Source organism: Carcharhinus amblyrhynchos, chromosome 26, assembly GCF_965287045.1.
Source record: "Carcharhinus amblyrhynchos chromosome 26, sCarAmb.v2.hapA, whole genome shotgun sequence".
Lineage (NCBI taxonomy): Eukaryota > Metazoa > Chordata > Chondrichthyes > Carcharhiniformes > Carcharhinidae > Carcharhinus > Carcharhinus amblyrhynchos.
This window is the reverse complement of record NC_137349.1, coordinates 20,357,787-20,371,392: the sequence shown is the minus strand read 5'-3', so window position 1 is coordinate 20,371,392 and position 13,606 is coordinate 20,357,787. Positions and strand designations below refer to the sequence as shown.

The 13,606-nt window shown below is 43.4% G+C and overlaps 1 protein-coding gene across 2 annotated transcripts in view; it reads left to right on the top strand.

Annotated features, from left to right (window-relative positions):
* onecut3b (one cut homeobox 3b) overlaps positions 1–13,606 on the top strand; it is a 108,877-nt gene that overhangs the window by 43,243 nt on the left and 52,028 nt on the right. The gene's annotated exons all lie outside the window — the stretch shown is intronic.

The window sequence follows — 13,606 nt, the reverse complement described above, 5'->3', positions numbered from 1 at the left end:
GTCATTCGGCCCTCTGCATCTCACACCCCCGAGTGCCAGAAAGGATGGACACACTGCCTGAGATATCCACCCACAGTTCCATGCCAAGTCGGTACTCATCCTTACAGAGTGCAGAAGATCATTGAAACTTTTGTGGCACTGAATCCATGTGTGGCACAGTCCATCATTCCCACTCACCTGGACTGCCACATCCATTCGGGCCTTCTGTATCTACTGGGGTGGCCTCCTCTTGTCAACCCCGGAGTATGAGGATGTTTCACCAGGCACTCACTGCCTCCATGGGAAACGGGGACGGGGAGTGTGGGGGTTGGGGCGGGGCACAGTGTCCACCAGCATCACCTTCCCACGTGGCATGCCCAGCGGGGATTGAGGCCTTGACTCCTGTGTATTGGAAAGTTTACAGCTGTTTTGTGAACAGCTCCCCGAGACTCCTCCTGCAGCCTTCAGGGAGATGTCTGTGCTCTCTATAACACCCATCGCGGGTCCCTATTGGAACCGGTGCCTATCGCACTCCTGCCCAATGCCAGCAGCACTGCGCCAGTTTCAGGGCATGTTTCGTTCTGGCGACTCCTTATTTGGCCGGTCAGTATCAGGTCATGTCTGGGATCCAATCGAGGCCCAGACCAGATATTGCATCTGTTTCTGCATCCGTTGATCGTGTAGGTATGACATGCAAAAATTTCAGGCCCCATACCCTTCTCACAGAACCCCCAGTGCTTCGAATCAATGGGTAAAATCTTAGCAAAAAGTGGTTGTGCTTTGAGAAACCGTTTCTCTCCAGATTCAACCACACCCTCCCAAGATATCAGGGGGGCATGACTCACACCATTATAGAGAGAGAGGGGCTTAAACACACAAACAAATCCGAGCTGTGCAGAGGTCAGGCCACCGTATTTCAAGGGTGCCCTGATCAGAACTGTAAAAAACCTCCTCCCGTCACCCCAACACTGAGGTCTCAGGGGCTGCCCTCCCTATCCCTACTTGGAGCCAGCATTCACTCCAACCCGACCCCCCCAGCGCAATCATTGGCTTCTTCTCTAGCCCCTCTGTCCCCCTCCCCACTGCCTGCCCATGATCATCGACCCCCCCCCCGCCCCCCCCACTGTCAGAGCCCCTACAACAGACATCCATAACGTCCAGCATCCTCTGCTCATCAGATTGCTCCCAGACCCAAACCACAGCTGCAGTAACCAACCCCCCCCCACCCCCATCCCATGAAGCTCCCAATGGGACCCGCCCCTTGGCACAAGTTGGCATTGCTAGAGTGACATTGCCAGAGTGGCACAGTGCCAAGTTGTGCCAAGGGACAGTGTCAGGGGTCATTACCAGGGACTGGCCATGTCCCTCATCCCCTGGCAGCTATACTTACCTGGGGACCCCCAGGGAGGTTCACATCAATGTGAACCAGTTGTAAACCATGCCAACGTGGCATCACATCAGTAGGGTTTGAAGATCTGGCAGGAGGTCAAGATATGGCTGGGGGTGATGGGGGGATGTGGGTTAACAATATTGAGATGCATGTAAAGCAGGTTCATGCCCCTTAAGGGTGTGCAGCTAATGACGTCTTGCACCCCTCACAGCAACTTTGCAGGTGCCAAATTCGGGCTCAAGATTTCTCCCAATGTACTTGTTATCGCTGTAGTGACCTAACAGGAAGAGGGACTCTGTTGTAAAGCTGCAGGAAAATTGCCATTTTTATCCAAACAATTGAATTTGTTTGATTAACAAGATCAGAAAGAACTCTACCTAGACTTTCCTTCTCCTTTGATTCGATCTGACATTATATGATAGAATCAGAACCTGAAGATTAGATTATTCGGTGTAATCACTCCCAGGAAGCCATTATTTTCTATTTTATCACTCATCAGCCACATTAAATGAAATGTAGTTACTCCATCATTTAAATAGTTTTTCTGTAATTAATTGGTGTTCCGATCTAGTTAGAGAATCAAAGTGCTGCACCATTTTGTTTCCTGTCGGTTGCCTTTTACTCTTTCCTTTTCCATTTATTCATTTCTTCTCTCACTCCCTCTTGGCACTGTGGAACAGTGAATAGTACTGCTGCCTCAGTGCCAGGGAGCCTGGATTTGATTCCCGGCTTGGGTCACTGTCTATATGGAGTTTGCACGTTCTCCCCATGTCTGCGTGGGTTTCCTCCGGATGCTCTGGTTTCCTCCCATGTTCCGAAAGATGTGCTGGTTAGATACATTGGCCATGCTAAATTCTCCCTCTGTGTACCCCAACAGGTACCTGGAATGTGGCAACTCGGGGATTTCCACAGTCACCTCATTGCAGTGTTAATATAAACCTAGTTGTGACCAACAGATTAACTTTAACTATTTACCTACAATAAGTTACGCTGTCCTGCACCTGGATAGAGAAATTTCCTTTCTCAAGTTGGTTTGTGCACTGCTGTCTGGTTGGGAAGCATAAAAACAAACGTGTCAATAAGGAAAGCGAATGAATTAAATGCACACATGGAGCAGATCAAGTGATGCAGCCAACTCGATGATAAAAACGTCAAATTCCTAACAAGGTGTGGATAGAAAAAGGCATTTTAAAGAACATAAACAACCATGGAAGAAGTTTTTTTTAAAACCAGGAACAGAGAGACCAAACAAGAAAAGAAACATTTGCCACTGGCACTCAAATCTCCGTGTAGTGTGAGCTGGAGCTCAACCAGTTTGAGTCGTACAGACTTGAAACATTATCTATATTTCACTCTGCACAAATCCTGCCAGATCTGTTGAGCTTCTGCAATGTTTTCTGTTTTCATGGAATCACAGAACCCCTACAGTGTAGAAGGAGGCCATTCGGCCCACTGAACTGCACTGACAACAATCCCAGCCAGCCCTATCCCCATAACCCCACGTATTTACCCTGCTAATCTCCCTAACACTTGTAATTGAGCAAGACCAATTTTATTTCAGATTTCCAGCATTCACAGTATCATAGAATCCCTATAGTGCAGAAGGAGGTCACTTGGCCCATCAACTCTTGCGCCAATTCTCTGACAGTGCATCTTACCCAGGCCCTCTCCCCCAACCCTATCCCCATAAGACCACACATACACCATGGCTAATCCATCTAACCTGCATATCTTTGAACTGTGGGAGGAAACTGGAGCATCTGGAGGAAACCCCCACAGACACGGGGAGAATGTGCAAACTTCACACAGACAGTGACCCAAGGCAGGAATTGAACCTGGGTCCCTAGTGCTGTGAGGCAACAGTGCTGAGCACTGTGCCCCCATGCCGCCCTTTGGATTTTGGGGTTTTTAATCCAGCATTTTCTCCATCATCCATTGATCCTTTTTGAGCAATTTTCCTCCTTTTCTTTCTCTCAGCGGGAAATCATAGAATCATGGAACTGCTACAGTGCAGAACGAGGCCATTCAGCCCATCGAGTCTACACTGAAAACAATCCCACCTATGTCCTATTCCCATAACCCCACATAATTCTGCTAATCCCCCAACACTAAAGGGCAATTTAGCAATTTGTCTGATTATCGATCCACCTAACCTGCACATCTTTGGACTGTGGGAGGAAACCGGAGCACCCAGAGGAAACCCACCCAGAACAGGGAGAATGGGCAAATGACACACAGACAGTAACCCGAAGCCAGAATTGAATTGAACCCAGGTCCCTGGCACTGTGAGGTTGCTAACCACAGTGCCAGCGTGCCACCTACCAAAGTCAACACCACGAAAGCTGATGATATTATCACATCGCTACTTGTGGGAATTGGGTGCAAGTTGGTGGCTGTGTTTCCTATGTTACCACAGTGACTACACTTTTGTATTTCATCTGTTGCATGGTATCCTGGGGTTCTATATAGAATTGCTTCCATGCAAGACATTTTGAAGTTCAGATTCCAGTAGCATCGTAAGTGAGTTGTAAGCACCGTTTCTCATTCCTATTACCATCAGAACATAAAATATGAATGTCACAGTTTATCTGCTTCTTGGCTGTGTCGAAGAGGCTCTCCTTGAGCAGATTAACATGATTGAATCACACTGGGATCGTTTAAGGATTCTGTCGAAATAACAGCCCCATCATTTAACAGTTAATTTACGCATTATTGTAAAAAGAAAATACTGCAGATGCTGGAAATCTGAAACAACAAGCAGATACTGGAAAAATTCAACAGGTCTGGCAGCATCTGTAGAGAGAGAAACACACAGCATAAACCTTTTGAGTCCGTATGACACTTCTTCACAATTCTGAGTTTTTCCAGCATTTTCTGTTTCACTTAATTTACACATTAACTTTGAGTTGCTGCTACGGTGCAATAATTTGCTGCTATGATGTTCCAGTGGGAAGTAATACAGGACACCTGGAAACAAGAATCTCGCACCACTTGGGGATTTTAAAAGCATTCAGAGGGTTCATTAAACATCTAGGATATATTCCAAGGCCTCTCCGTATTAACTTTTAATGTTTAGAGTATGTAGACACTACCTCAGGTACTTGAAAAAGCAGCACATCTTGTGCTTCTGGCAAGAGAATAAAAATTTCAGCCAGGCAATTTTTTTTAAAATTCATTTATGAGATGTGGGTGTCTTGGGATAGATCAGCATTTATTGTCCATCCCAAGTTGCCCTTGAGAAGGTGGTGGGTGAGCTGTGTTCTTGAACTATTGCAGTCCCTGAGGTGTATGTACACCCACTGTGCCATTAAGGAGGGTGTTCCAGGATTTTGACATGGACAGCGAAGGAACAGCGATATATTTCTGAGTCAGGAGTGACTGGGAGGGGAGCATCCAGATGGTGGTGTTCCCAAGTATCTGCTGCCCTTGTCCTTCCGATCATAGAATCGTTGAATCCCTACAGTGTAGAAGGAAGCCATTCAGCCCATTGAGCTTGCACCGACAACAATGCCACCCAGGCCCTATCTCTGTAAACCTACATACTTACCCTTCCTATCACCCCGACACCAAATAGCAATTTAGGTTGGCCAATCGACCTATCCCACACATCCTTGGATGATAATGGTTGTGCGTTTGGAAGGTGCTGTCAAAAGAACCTCGGTGAGTTCCTGCAGTGTGTGAACAAGGAAATACACAACTGGAAGTCATTCTATAGCTATCATTGACAGAATAAGCCTACGAATCGCAACTGACTGAACAAACTGGAAAAAAGCAAGTAAAGAGGTAAAGGAAAGCTTAAATTGACAGTTAATTTAGTTTGGCTAAGTCCTATACACCTGATGTTATTAGAGCTTTTGAATCGTGTTTTTGAGGCAAGAATATCAAACTGAATCATGAGGAAAGACCATTGTACATAGCAGGAGGTACAGCAAAGTACAGCACAGCCATCTTTACATGCTCCACATCTTCACCTCTTTAAGTGTGTTCATTAACACTCATTGACATACTCAATGTAGATTTATAAGCTGCCGACAAAAACTACTCTTCAGTACTCCTGATGCCTGATGAAAATACGAAGAAATTGACACTGATGAGTCAATAAGGAGAACCTAGAGAAGGTTTTGTCAAAAGATACAAATCAACTGAACTACTTAATGTGTGTTTTTAATTTAGAACAGGCTGCGAAACCTAGTCACTGAAGCGCTGGTAATTCTCATTAAATTGTGCTGCTGAATGTCACCATTTCATAGTTAAAGCTATTTCCATCCCTAATGTTAAGCTTCTAAACAACATAATGAGCTCATAAAATGTGTAATCGTCGGGTAAGTTGACAACACAGTTATGTTCAACAACATTTTGAAATCTCTCATTTGGGCCAATGGTTCAAAGACGATAGGGTTGATCTTAGGCCAGAGCTACTTCCAGGCTGGCGGAGCAACAAGACATAGAAACATCTGGGTCTCATTTAAATGTCACGTCCTGCTTTCTGGAAGAAAGCGCAAAAAGGTGGTCAACAGCTGCCTATGGGTCACTGTCTGTGCAGAACCTGCACATTTTCCCCATGCCTGCCTGGGTTTCCTCTGGGTGCTCCAGTTTCCTCCCACAGCCCAAAAGACGTGCTGGTTAGGTGCATTAGCCATGCTAAATTTTCCCTCAGTGCACCCGAACAGGCACCAGAACGTGGCAACTACGGGATTTTCACAGTAACTTTATTGCAATGTTAATGTAAGCCTACTTGTGACAGCTGGCCTTGATCTAAAAGATGGGGAAGGGATTTCGGGAGGGTCCTATGGGAAAGAAAGGAGGAAGCCTAAGGTAGGGAAAGGGGCAAGGCTCTGACTTTCCCTTTATTTTCGGGTCCTCATCCCCCTGGGTCCACAATAGAAATTCTTTGTTTTAAAGTTTATTTATTAGTGTCACAAGTAGACTTACATTAACAATGCAATGAAGTTACTGTGAAGATCCCCCAGTCACCACACTCTGGCACCTGTTCGGGTACACTGAGGGAGAATTTAGCATGCCAATGCACCTTAATGAGCATATGTTTCAGACTATGGGTGGCATGGAAGCATGGGAGGAAACCCACGCAGACATGGGGAGAACATGCAAGATCCACACAGACAGTTACCCAAGCTGGGAATTGAACCTGCGTCCCTGGCGCTATGAAGCAGCAGTGTTAACAACTGTGCCACCCGGAGGAAAGTAGAACAATGAACTGCTTTGGTAACTTAATGAGGGAGATTATAACATGATATAAGAAAATAAGAATAGAAACAAAGAGTCGCCATTGAATCCACTCCTTCATTCATAAAAACATGGCTGACCTCCAACCTCAATTCCAACTTCCCTTCCTATCTCTTAATCCCCTTACTATCGTATAAATGTTCCAGCAACGCTCCAGGGGCTGAAGGCAATACTCGGTATATATAAAAGGTATACAGACTAGAAGGGCTGGCATTCAATTTTTATTCTGGGCTGTGTTTGTGAAACTCATCAGTTGGCACTGCTACAGTGGGCTAGGAACAGAAAACAGAATGAGCACTTACTGTCCTGAACACTATCCAATAACATGTGCCACAAAGAATGGACACCAGGTGAGGGCACAATTCAGGTGAAGAAGTGACATCCACCTTTGTTTGCAGTAAAATGAGCAAAGTACTGCAAATGTTGGAATCTGAAACAAGTACAGAGGATGCTGGAAAAACTCAGCCAGTCTGGCAGCATCTGTAAGAGGAGAAAGCAGAGTTAATGTTTCGGGTCCTTTGGCTGTTCGTCAGAACTGAAGAGAGGGAGAATGTGACAAAGCTGTGAGAGATTGCAATAAATTTTAAAAACAAAGGATAGATGGCCTGGTATGGGAGGGGAAAAGATGGGTTCACATTGAGGCAATACTGTATGGGATACTTTTTTTAAGATGGAGGAGAAAGGTCACAATCTAAAGTTGTCGAACTCAAAATTGAGTCCCAAGGGCTGCAACGTGACCATCTAGAAGATGAGATGCTTCTCCTCCAGCCTGTGCCACCCTTCATGGCAGCATTGCAGCAGGTCAAAGGACATTTGGGCACGAGAGCAAGGTGTGGAGTTAAAATGGCAAGCAACAGGATGGTTGGGTTCATGCTTGAGGGACGAGCGAAAGTGTTCTGCAAAGCGGTCACCCACTCTGCCCGAAATGGAGGAGACTGCATTGGAAGCAGTGAATACAATCGACCAAATCGAAGGAAGTGCAGCTGAAATGTTGCCCAACCTGAAAGCGGTGTTTGGGGCCTTGAATGGTATCTGCGCTTATTGTTGCAGCTCAGGAATAATCCATAAGGACGTTGGCCAAGGGATGCCATTCTCTGTGGAATTGTACCCCAGGATGTGTCAATTTATCAGGAGAGAAAGGAAGAATAGCACTGATGAACGATTTCATTGGAAATGGGCGAAAGTGAAATCCTTCCGAGAAATCAATATATTAAATATTAAGATTAGAGGCCATTGGCATCAAGGTGGGTGGGGAGGGGGTGGGGACTAGGTGGGGAGCGGGTAGAAAATGGGTGGAGGATGGGTGGGGAGTGAGTGGAGAGTGGGCGGGGAGTGGGTGAGGAATGGGTGGAGAGTGTGTGGGGAATGGGTGGGGAGTGGGTGGAGAGTGGGTGGAGAATGAGTGGGGAGTGGGTGGAGAGTGTTTGGAGAATGGGATAGGGATGAATTTATATATACCCTACATGTACAAACTTTGTCACTGTATTCCCAGATGAGATTGGAAACTTTCTTGACCGGAAACATTTTTATACATCAGATCAGTGCTATTTCTGAGAAAGAAGTCTAAGGGAGAATCTCATAGAAACCTATAAAATTCTAACAAGACTAGACAGAGTAGATGCAAACAGATGTTCCTGATGGTGGGGGTGTCCAGAACCAAGGGTTGAGGATACAGGGCAAACTGTTTGGGACAGAGATGGCGAGAAATTTCTTCACCAGAGAGTAGTCAGCCTGTAGACTTTGCTACCACAGGAAGCATTTGAGGCCAAAACATAGAATGTTTTCAAGAAGCAGTTAGATATAGCATTTACAGAGTCATAGAATATCGTAGGGGTTTACAGCATGGAAACAGGCCCCTCAACCCAACTTGTCCGTGCCACTCTTTTTTAAACCCAGAAGCTAGTCCCAATTGCCCGCATTTGGTCCACATCTCTCTATACCCATCTCACACATGTAACTATCTAAATGCTTTTTAAAAGACAAAATTGTAGCCGTCTCTACTACTACCTCTGGCAGCTTGTTCCAGACATTCACCACCCTCTGTGAAAAAAATTGCCCCTCTGGACACTTTTGTACCTCTCCCCTCTCACCTCAAACCTGTGCCGTCAAGTTTCAGACTCCCCTAACTTTGGGAAAAAGATATTGACTATCTAACTGATCTATGCCCTTCATTATTTTATAGGCCTCAATAAAATCACCCCTCAGCCTCCTATGCTCCAGAGAAAAAGGTCCCCGTCTATCCAGCTGCTCCTTATAACTCAATCCATCAAGTCCAGGGCGGACTTGGACAAAGCACTTGGAACGAAGAGGGTCAAAGGATATTGGGGGGTGGGGGTGGCGGTGGTGGAGGGGTGGGCGGGTTGCCTGATCAGATCTGATCATAATGAATGGCGGAGCAGGTTCAAAGGGCCAAATGGCCTCCTCCAGTTCTTTTTTTTATGTTTTTAATGTTAAATTTGAGCAAATCTGGGCAGTCCTTGTAATTTCTGGTGGTATTCTCTCCCATTCAAGTGAATGAAAGTAACACATTCAGGCAAAGTGAAAGTTGGAAAGCAGACAGGCAACTTTGAGAGTCAGTCTCCTTTAGTAACTCAGGTGACTCAGTATTGCTGAGAAATTATTTTGCAAGGTTACTTGATAAGTGAGCGAGTTATCAATTATGCATTTTGAAGAAAAGAAAGTATAACAGAAAATGCTTTAATGAGGATGCATTATGGTGATATTTTATAATTTATTGAAGAAGGAGCCTTAACCAGCAGTTATTATTAGAAAGAGGTAGAGGTGCATTTTCAGAACGCTTGTGTTGCCAACATGGTCTGATTGCAGCTCAGAGAATCACGGGTAATTTTCCATTTCCAATTCAGTGTGAAGGTTGCAGACATGAGCTGAAAGAGCAGAGGAAGAATAACAGCTTAACTGGATTAATACCTGCTGTATCTGTGAACATAGGAGCCGAGTAACTTTCTCATATCAGATCCGTCGCGATCTCACTGAATATCAGAGAAGACTCAGTGGGCCGAATGGCCTACTTCAATTCCTATGCCTTATGGTAAAACAACAACAATGATGGTTGAACTGTGGAACTAACCTCTCGGGAAGCAATGGTTGAGTTATATGACTGTAAATCCAAATGTCATTTTGTATTTTCCTTCCTGTAAAATTATAAATCCATTGGGTGGAAGTTTACAGCCCTTCCTCTGGCCAGTAGGATTTTCCAGTCCTATCAAAGATTTTTGAACAGCTCGCCGCATTTTATGGCCCCACCCCAACTGTGACAGCTCTGTAAGATTCCGCCTCATTAATCCTGTCAAACCAATGCACTTAAAGTACTTATCTGGCAGGGGTGAAACCGTGATCGGGTAGGGGAAGAGGCTAGCCCATTGCAACCTGTCATCATGATTTGCCTTAGCTAGGATAGAGTCAAGGATCAGGGGAACCAATAATGTTAAACCTGATGCAATTTTTCAAAGACATCCCAGCCTTTTGGCTAAGATGAGGCGTCAGATCAAACCCAGGATGAGGTACAATGTTTCATCGTGTCAGCTTGGATCATGTTTGTCCCTCATGTGGGAACCATGATTAGACTTAATTTCAATTGGCTTTTTTGATTAGAATTAAAGTACCAAAAGGTACCAAAAACAAAAGCATTTATGGAATATTCATGTCATGTGTGCTCTGCCTGATGGTGGGACCTTGGCACATTGTCTGCTGGTGTTTTATCCTCAGCTGGTTCCTTGGCAGTTTTTTGGCAGCAGTGATTCGCCATTGCCTTCCACTCTTAGGGTCAGGGTGAGGAGGTGGTCTACCTCAGCTGGAATGGGGATTAAACCTGCACTGTTGGTGTTATTCTAACCCACTCTAAGCTAATCAGCTCCCTGCCTCATCCCCCCACCTATAAACATACAGCAAAATGTAAAATTGCGGAAGAACTCTCTCTAGAAACTTACAGTAGATCTTGCGACTTCGGATTTATCCTTCATGCTTTCGATGTTCTTGAAAGAATGTTACACACAAGCAAATGTTTGCAACAAAGCGTAGAACACCTTATCATGCCTCACATGCAATTGCCATATTTTCACCAGAAGGTTATTAACTCCAGGAGGCTTAATGTAACGCGCATAGAGGTTCTAGATGATCGTGGCTGACTGTTTAATTTAACAGACTATCTAATTGTTCCACCTGTAATTACCAGGAAGCAATACTTAGGCATTTAGACAGTGAAATTTTGTTTGTAATCAAAAAGAACAAAACCGATTAACTTTGTGGATCAAGTTTTACTTGTATGTATCTTTTAGAGGCCACTGCTGACTTTTCAATCCTTATCATTCTAAGTGCAGATTTTGGATGTAAATGAGATTGATTCCAGAGAACTAATTCCATCCTGAAATCTCACATCACACGGTGTCAGATGTACATTTTGTAATGGAGTCACAATTTAGCCATTACAGCTAACTTCCTATACACATATCAGCTAATTATTAATGGGAGTGGATAGGGAGGTTTTCAAACCTGTACTGGGGTGGCCACAGGCCAAAGAATGGCAATTGATTCATAACTTAGTGCTATCTGCCAAGGATGGGGTAGTCCTTGAAAGTTCTGAAATTGCTGAAATAATGATTGCAGTCCTGAATGCTGAAGACAAACCCTGATCTTTGCAGTCAGTGTATTTGGTTCATGTGTTGGAAACTGTATCCAAAAACACCTTGGCGTTAACACTAAATGCTGCTCACTTCATTGCTGAGATGTATTTTCAGCATCAATACCTCTGTTAAGAGACTGAAGTGTTTGAACAATGTACATTGTATTCATTTATATTAAGTTTTCGGTTCACTTTGTGCAACTTACCAACCAGGCAACATCTGTTTTGTTTTTGGAGATCACTTTTTCCCATGTGGTTTAATTGTGCTTGTTTTCTTGTGTCAAAAGCTGTCCTTGAACTGCCAACTTCTTGAGCCAATATCAATTTTGTGGTTTTTTTAAATGCTTGCTGTTTGACTTTGGCCAGTTTTCTAGACGACGTGTAATGATGTCTTTCCCACTAGACACTTACTTGTGCTTTCATAATTGAAGGTGTCAGCAAGTGCAGGATCTGGATGGCAAATTGGCTTCTTTGAACACTGCCATTTCTGATACCTTGCTCCAATCCTCCTTAATAGCCTCCACTTCACATCCCCTAAAGTTCACCCCATCTCTTGCTCAACAACCATTGATACTTTTCTGTTTTAGACAGCTCATTCAAAGCTCACAGCATGAAATTGACCACCACAACAAATCTGGCACATTTAGTTGCTAGTTTCTTATTGCTAGCAGTGAAAATGCACTGTCAGTGACCATACATTTTAAACATTCCTGTAACATTTCTTCTAGCCAGCTAATCCCCCGAAAAAAAATGTGTATTTGCATTGTCTTGAACTCAGCAAATCTATCTTAATCCTTTTCAAAAGTATTGTTATATGTTTACACCCATCTTGTAATTCAGGGAGTCTGGTTACAACATAGAACCACCATTACCGAAATCTTCTTTGACCCTTTGCAATCACAAATTGAATGAACACCTTTGGAATCCTGTATTCCTCATTATTTGTGGTTAACAGGATGTGGAAATTATCAAGCGTGAAGTGATTTTGTTAGCAGTTTGTTTCCCTGCTCATAACCATAGCTTTCCTGTGTGCAATTGTGTTGTACAACTATTTAACAGCCTTTTGTGTTACTTCACAAAGCAGAAAGCAAGACAGAGAGGGAAAGTTTCCTTTCCATTTGTTAATTCTCGGGAGAGTATAAACATGTATAAAGTGTATGCGTTCATAATTATACTGCAGTAGCAAATGTAAAACCATCCACTTCCATTGTATTGAGGTGAGTATTCATCTCTCTTGCATGTAATGTTTTTGAGACTAGTATTATACCTGGATTTACACCCACAGCATAAATAAATTAGTTAGTTACTTTTTAATAGGAACAGTACTCTAAAGATCATGCATCTTCTTTTGCAAATACAGTACTGTAGTTAAGGACAAAATCAAATTTTATAGCCATTTTTATGAAGCCAAACAGCCTAAAGTTCTTTACAAGAGGGAAAGGAAAGGGTATAAAGAAGAAGATGGTACAAGTGACTCAAGGTGTTGTAGGTGACGATTTTGAGGATACTTTGCACTTGTCTATACAGAAGGGTTTAGAAAGAAGATTATGCAGGGGAATTTAGGAAGAAGATTGTAAGAGTGATAGCTGTTACTAAACAACATCTGCTATATGTCTGTATGTTTGCCAGATTATGATTAGTCATTGCCCTCTACCCTCTTTATTTATCAATTTAGCTTTTTTGTGAACTTGTTTACTTTCATGGGCAGAGTGGCAGTTGGAAAATACATGTGAATAATCACTGCCTTAAAAGAAAGAAACTTCATGGAATATTGCACCATGGTTGAGAAGCAGTTTGTAAACAGCAATGTCGCCATCCCCTGGCAGAGAAGTTCTGTAAGAAATCTCACAATACCAGGTTAAAGTCCAACAGATTTCACTGAAATCCCGCTCACTTGACAAAGGAGCAGCACTCTGAAAGGTGACTTTTGCTACCAAATAGACTGGTTGGACTTTAACCAGGTGTTGTGAGACTTCTTACTGTGTTTACCCAAGTCCAACACCAGCATCTCCACATCAGGGAAATGCTACCAAGTGAATAGAAATCTTTAAATCCAAACTTAAAAGATCTTCAAAATTGTTCTGATTCAGAATGATAGAGGGTAAAGATAAACTGATTATTGAAAAAGCACTGTAAATAAGAGAAGAAAGGATGTAAAAACAGCCATAGGCATCTCTAACTTTTGCCAGTGATTGAACAGTTGCACATTTCTGCTATTTCTTGTACAGAACATGGGATTTCTTTTACTTTTGACTCAAGATTTATTCATATCCTAACTTAAATTGGTTAGATATGTAGTCAAACTAAATCTGTTTGCCTCACTTGGCTTATATTAGATTATGGTCAGGACAGAG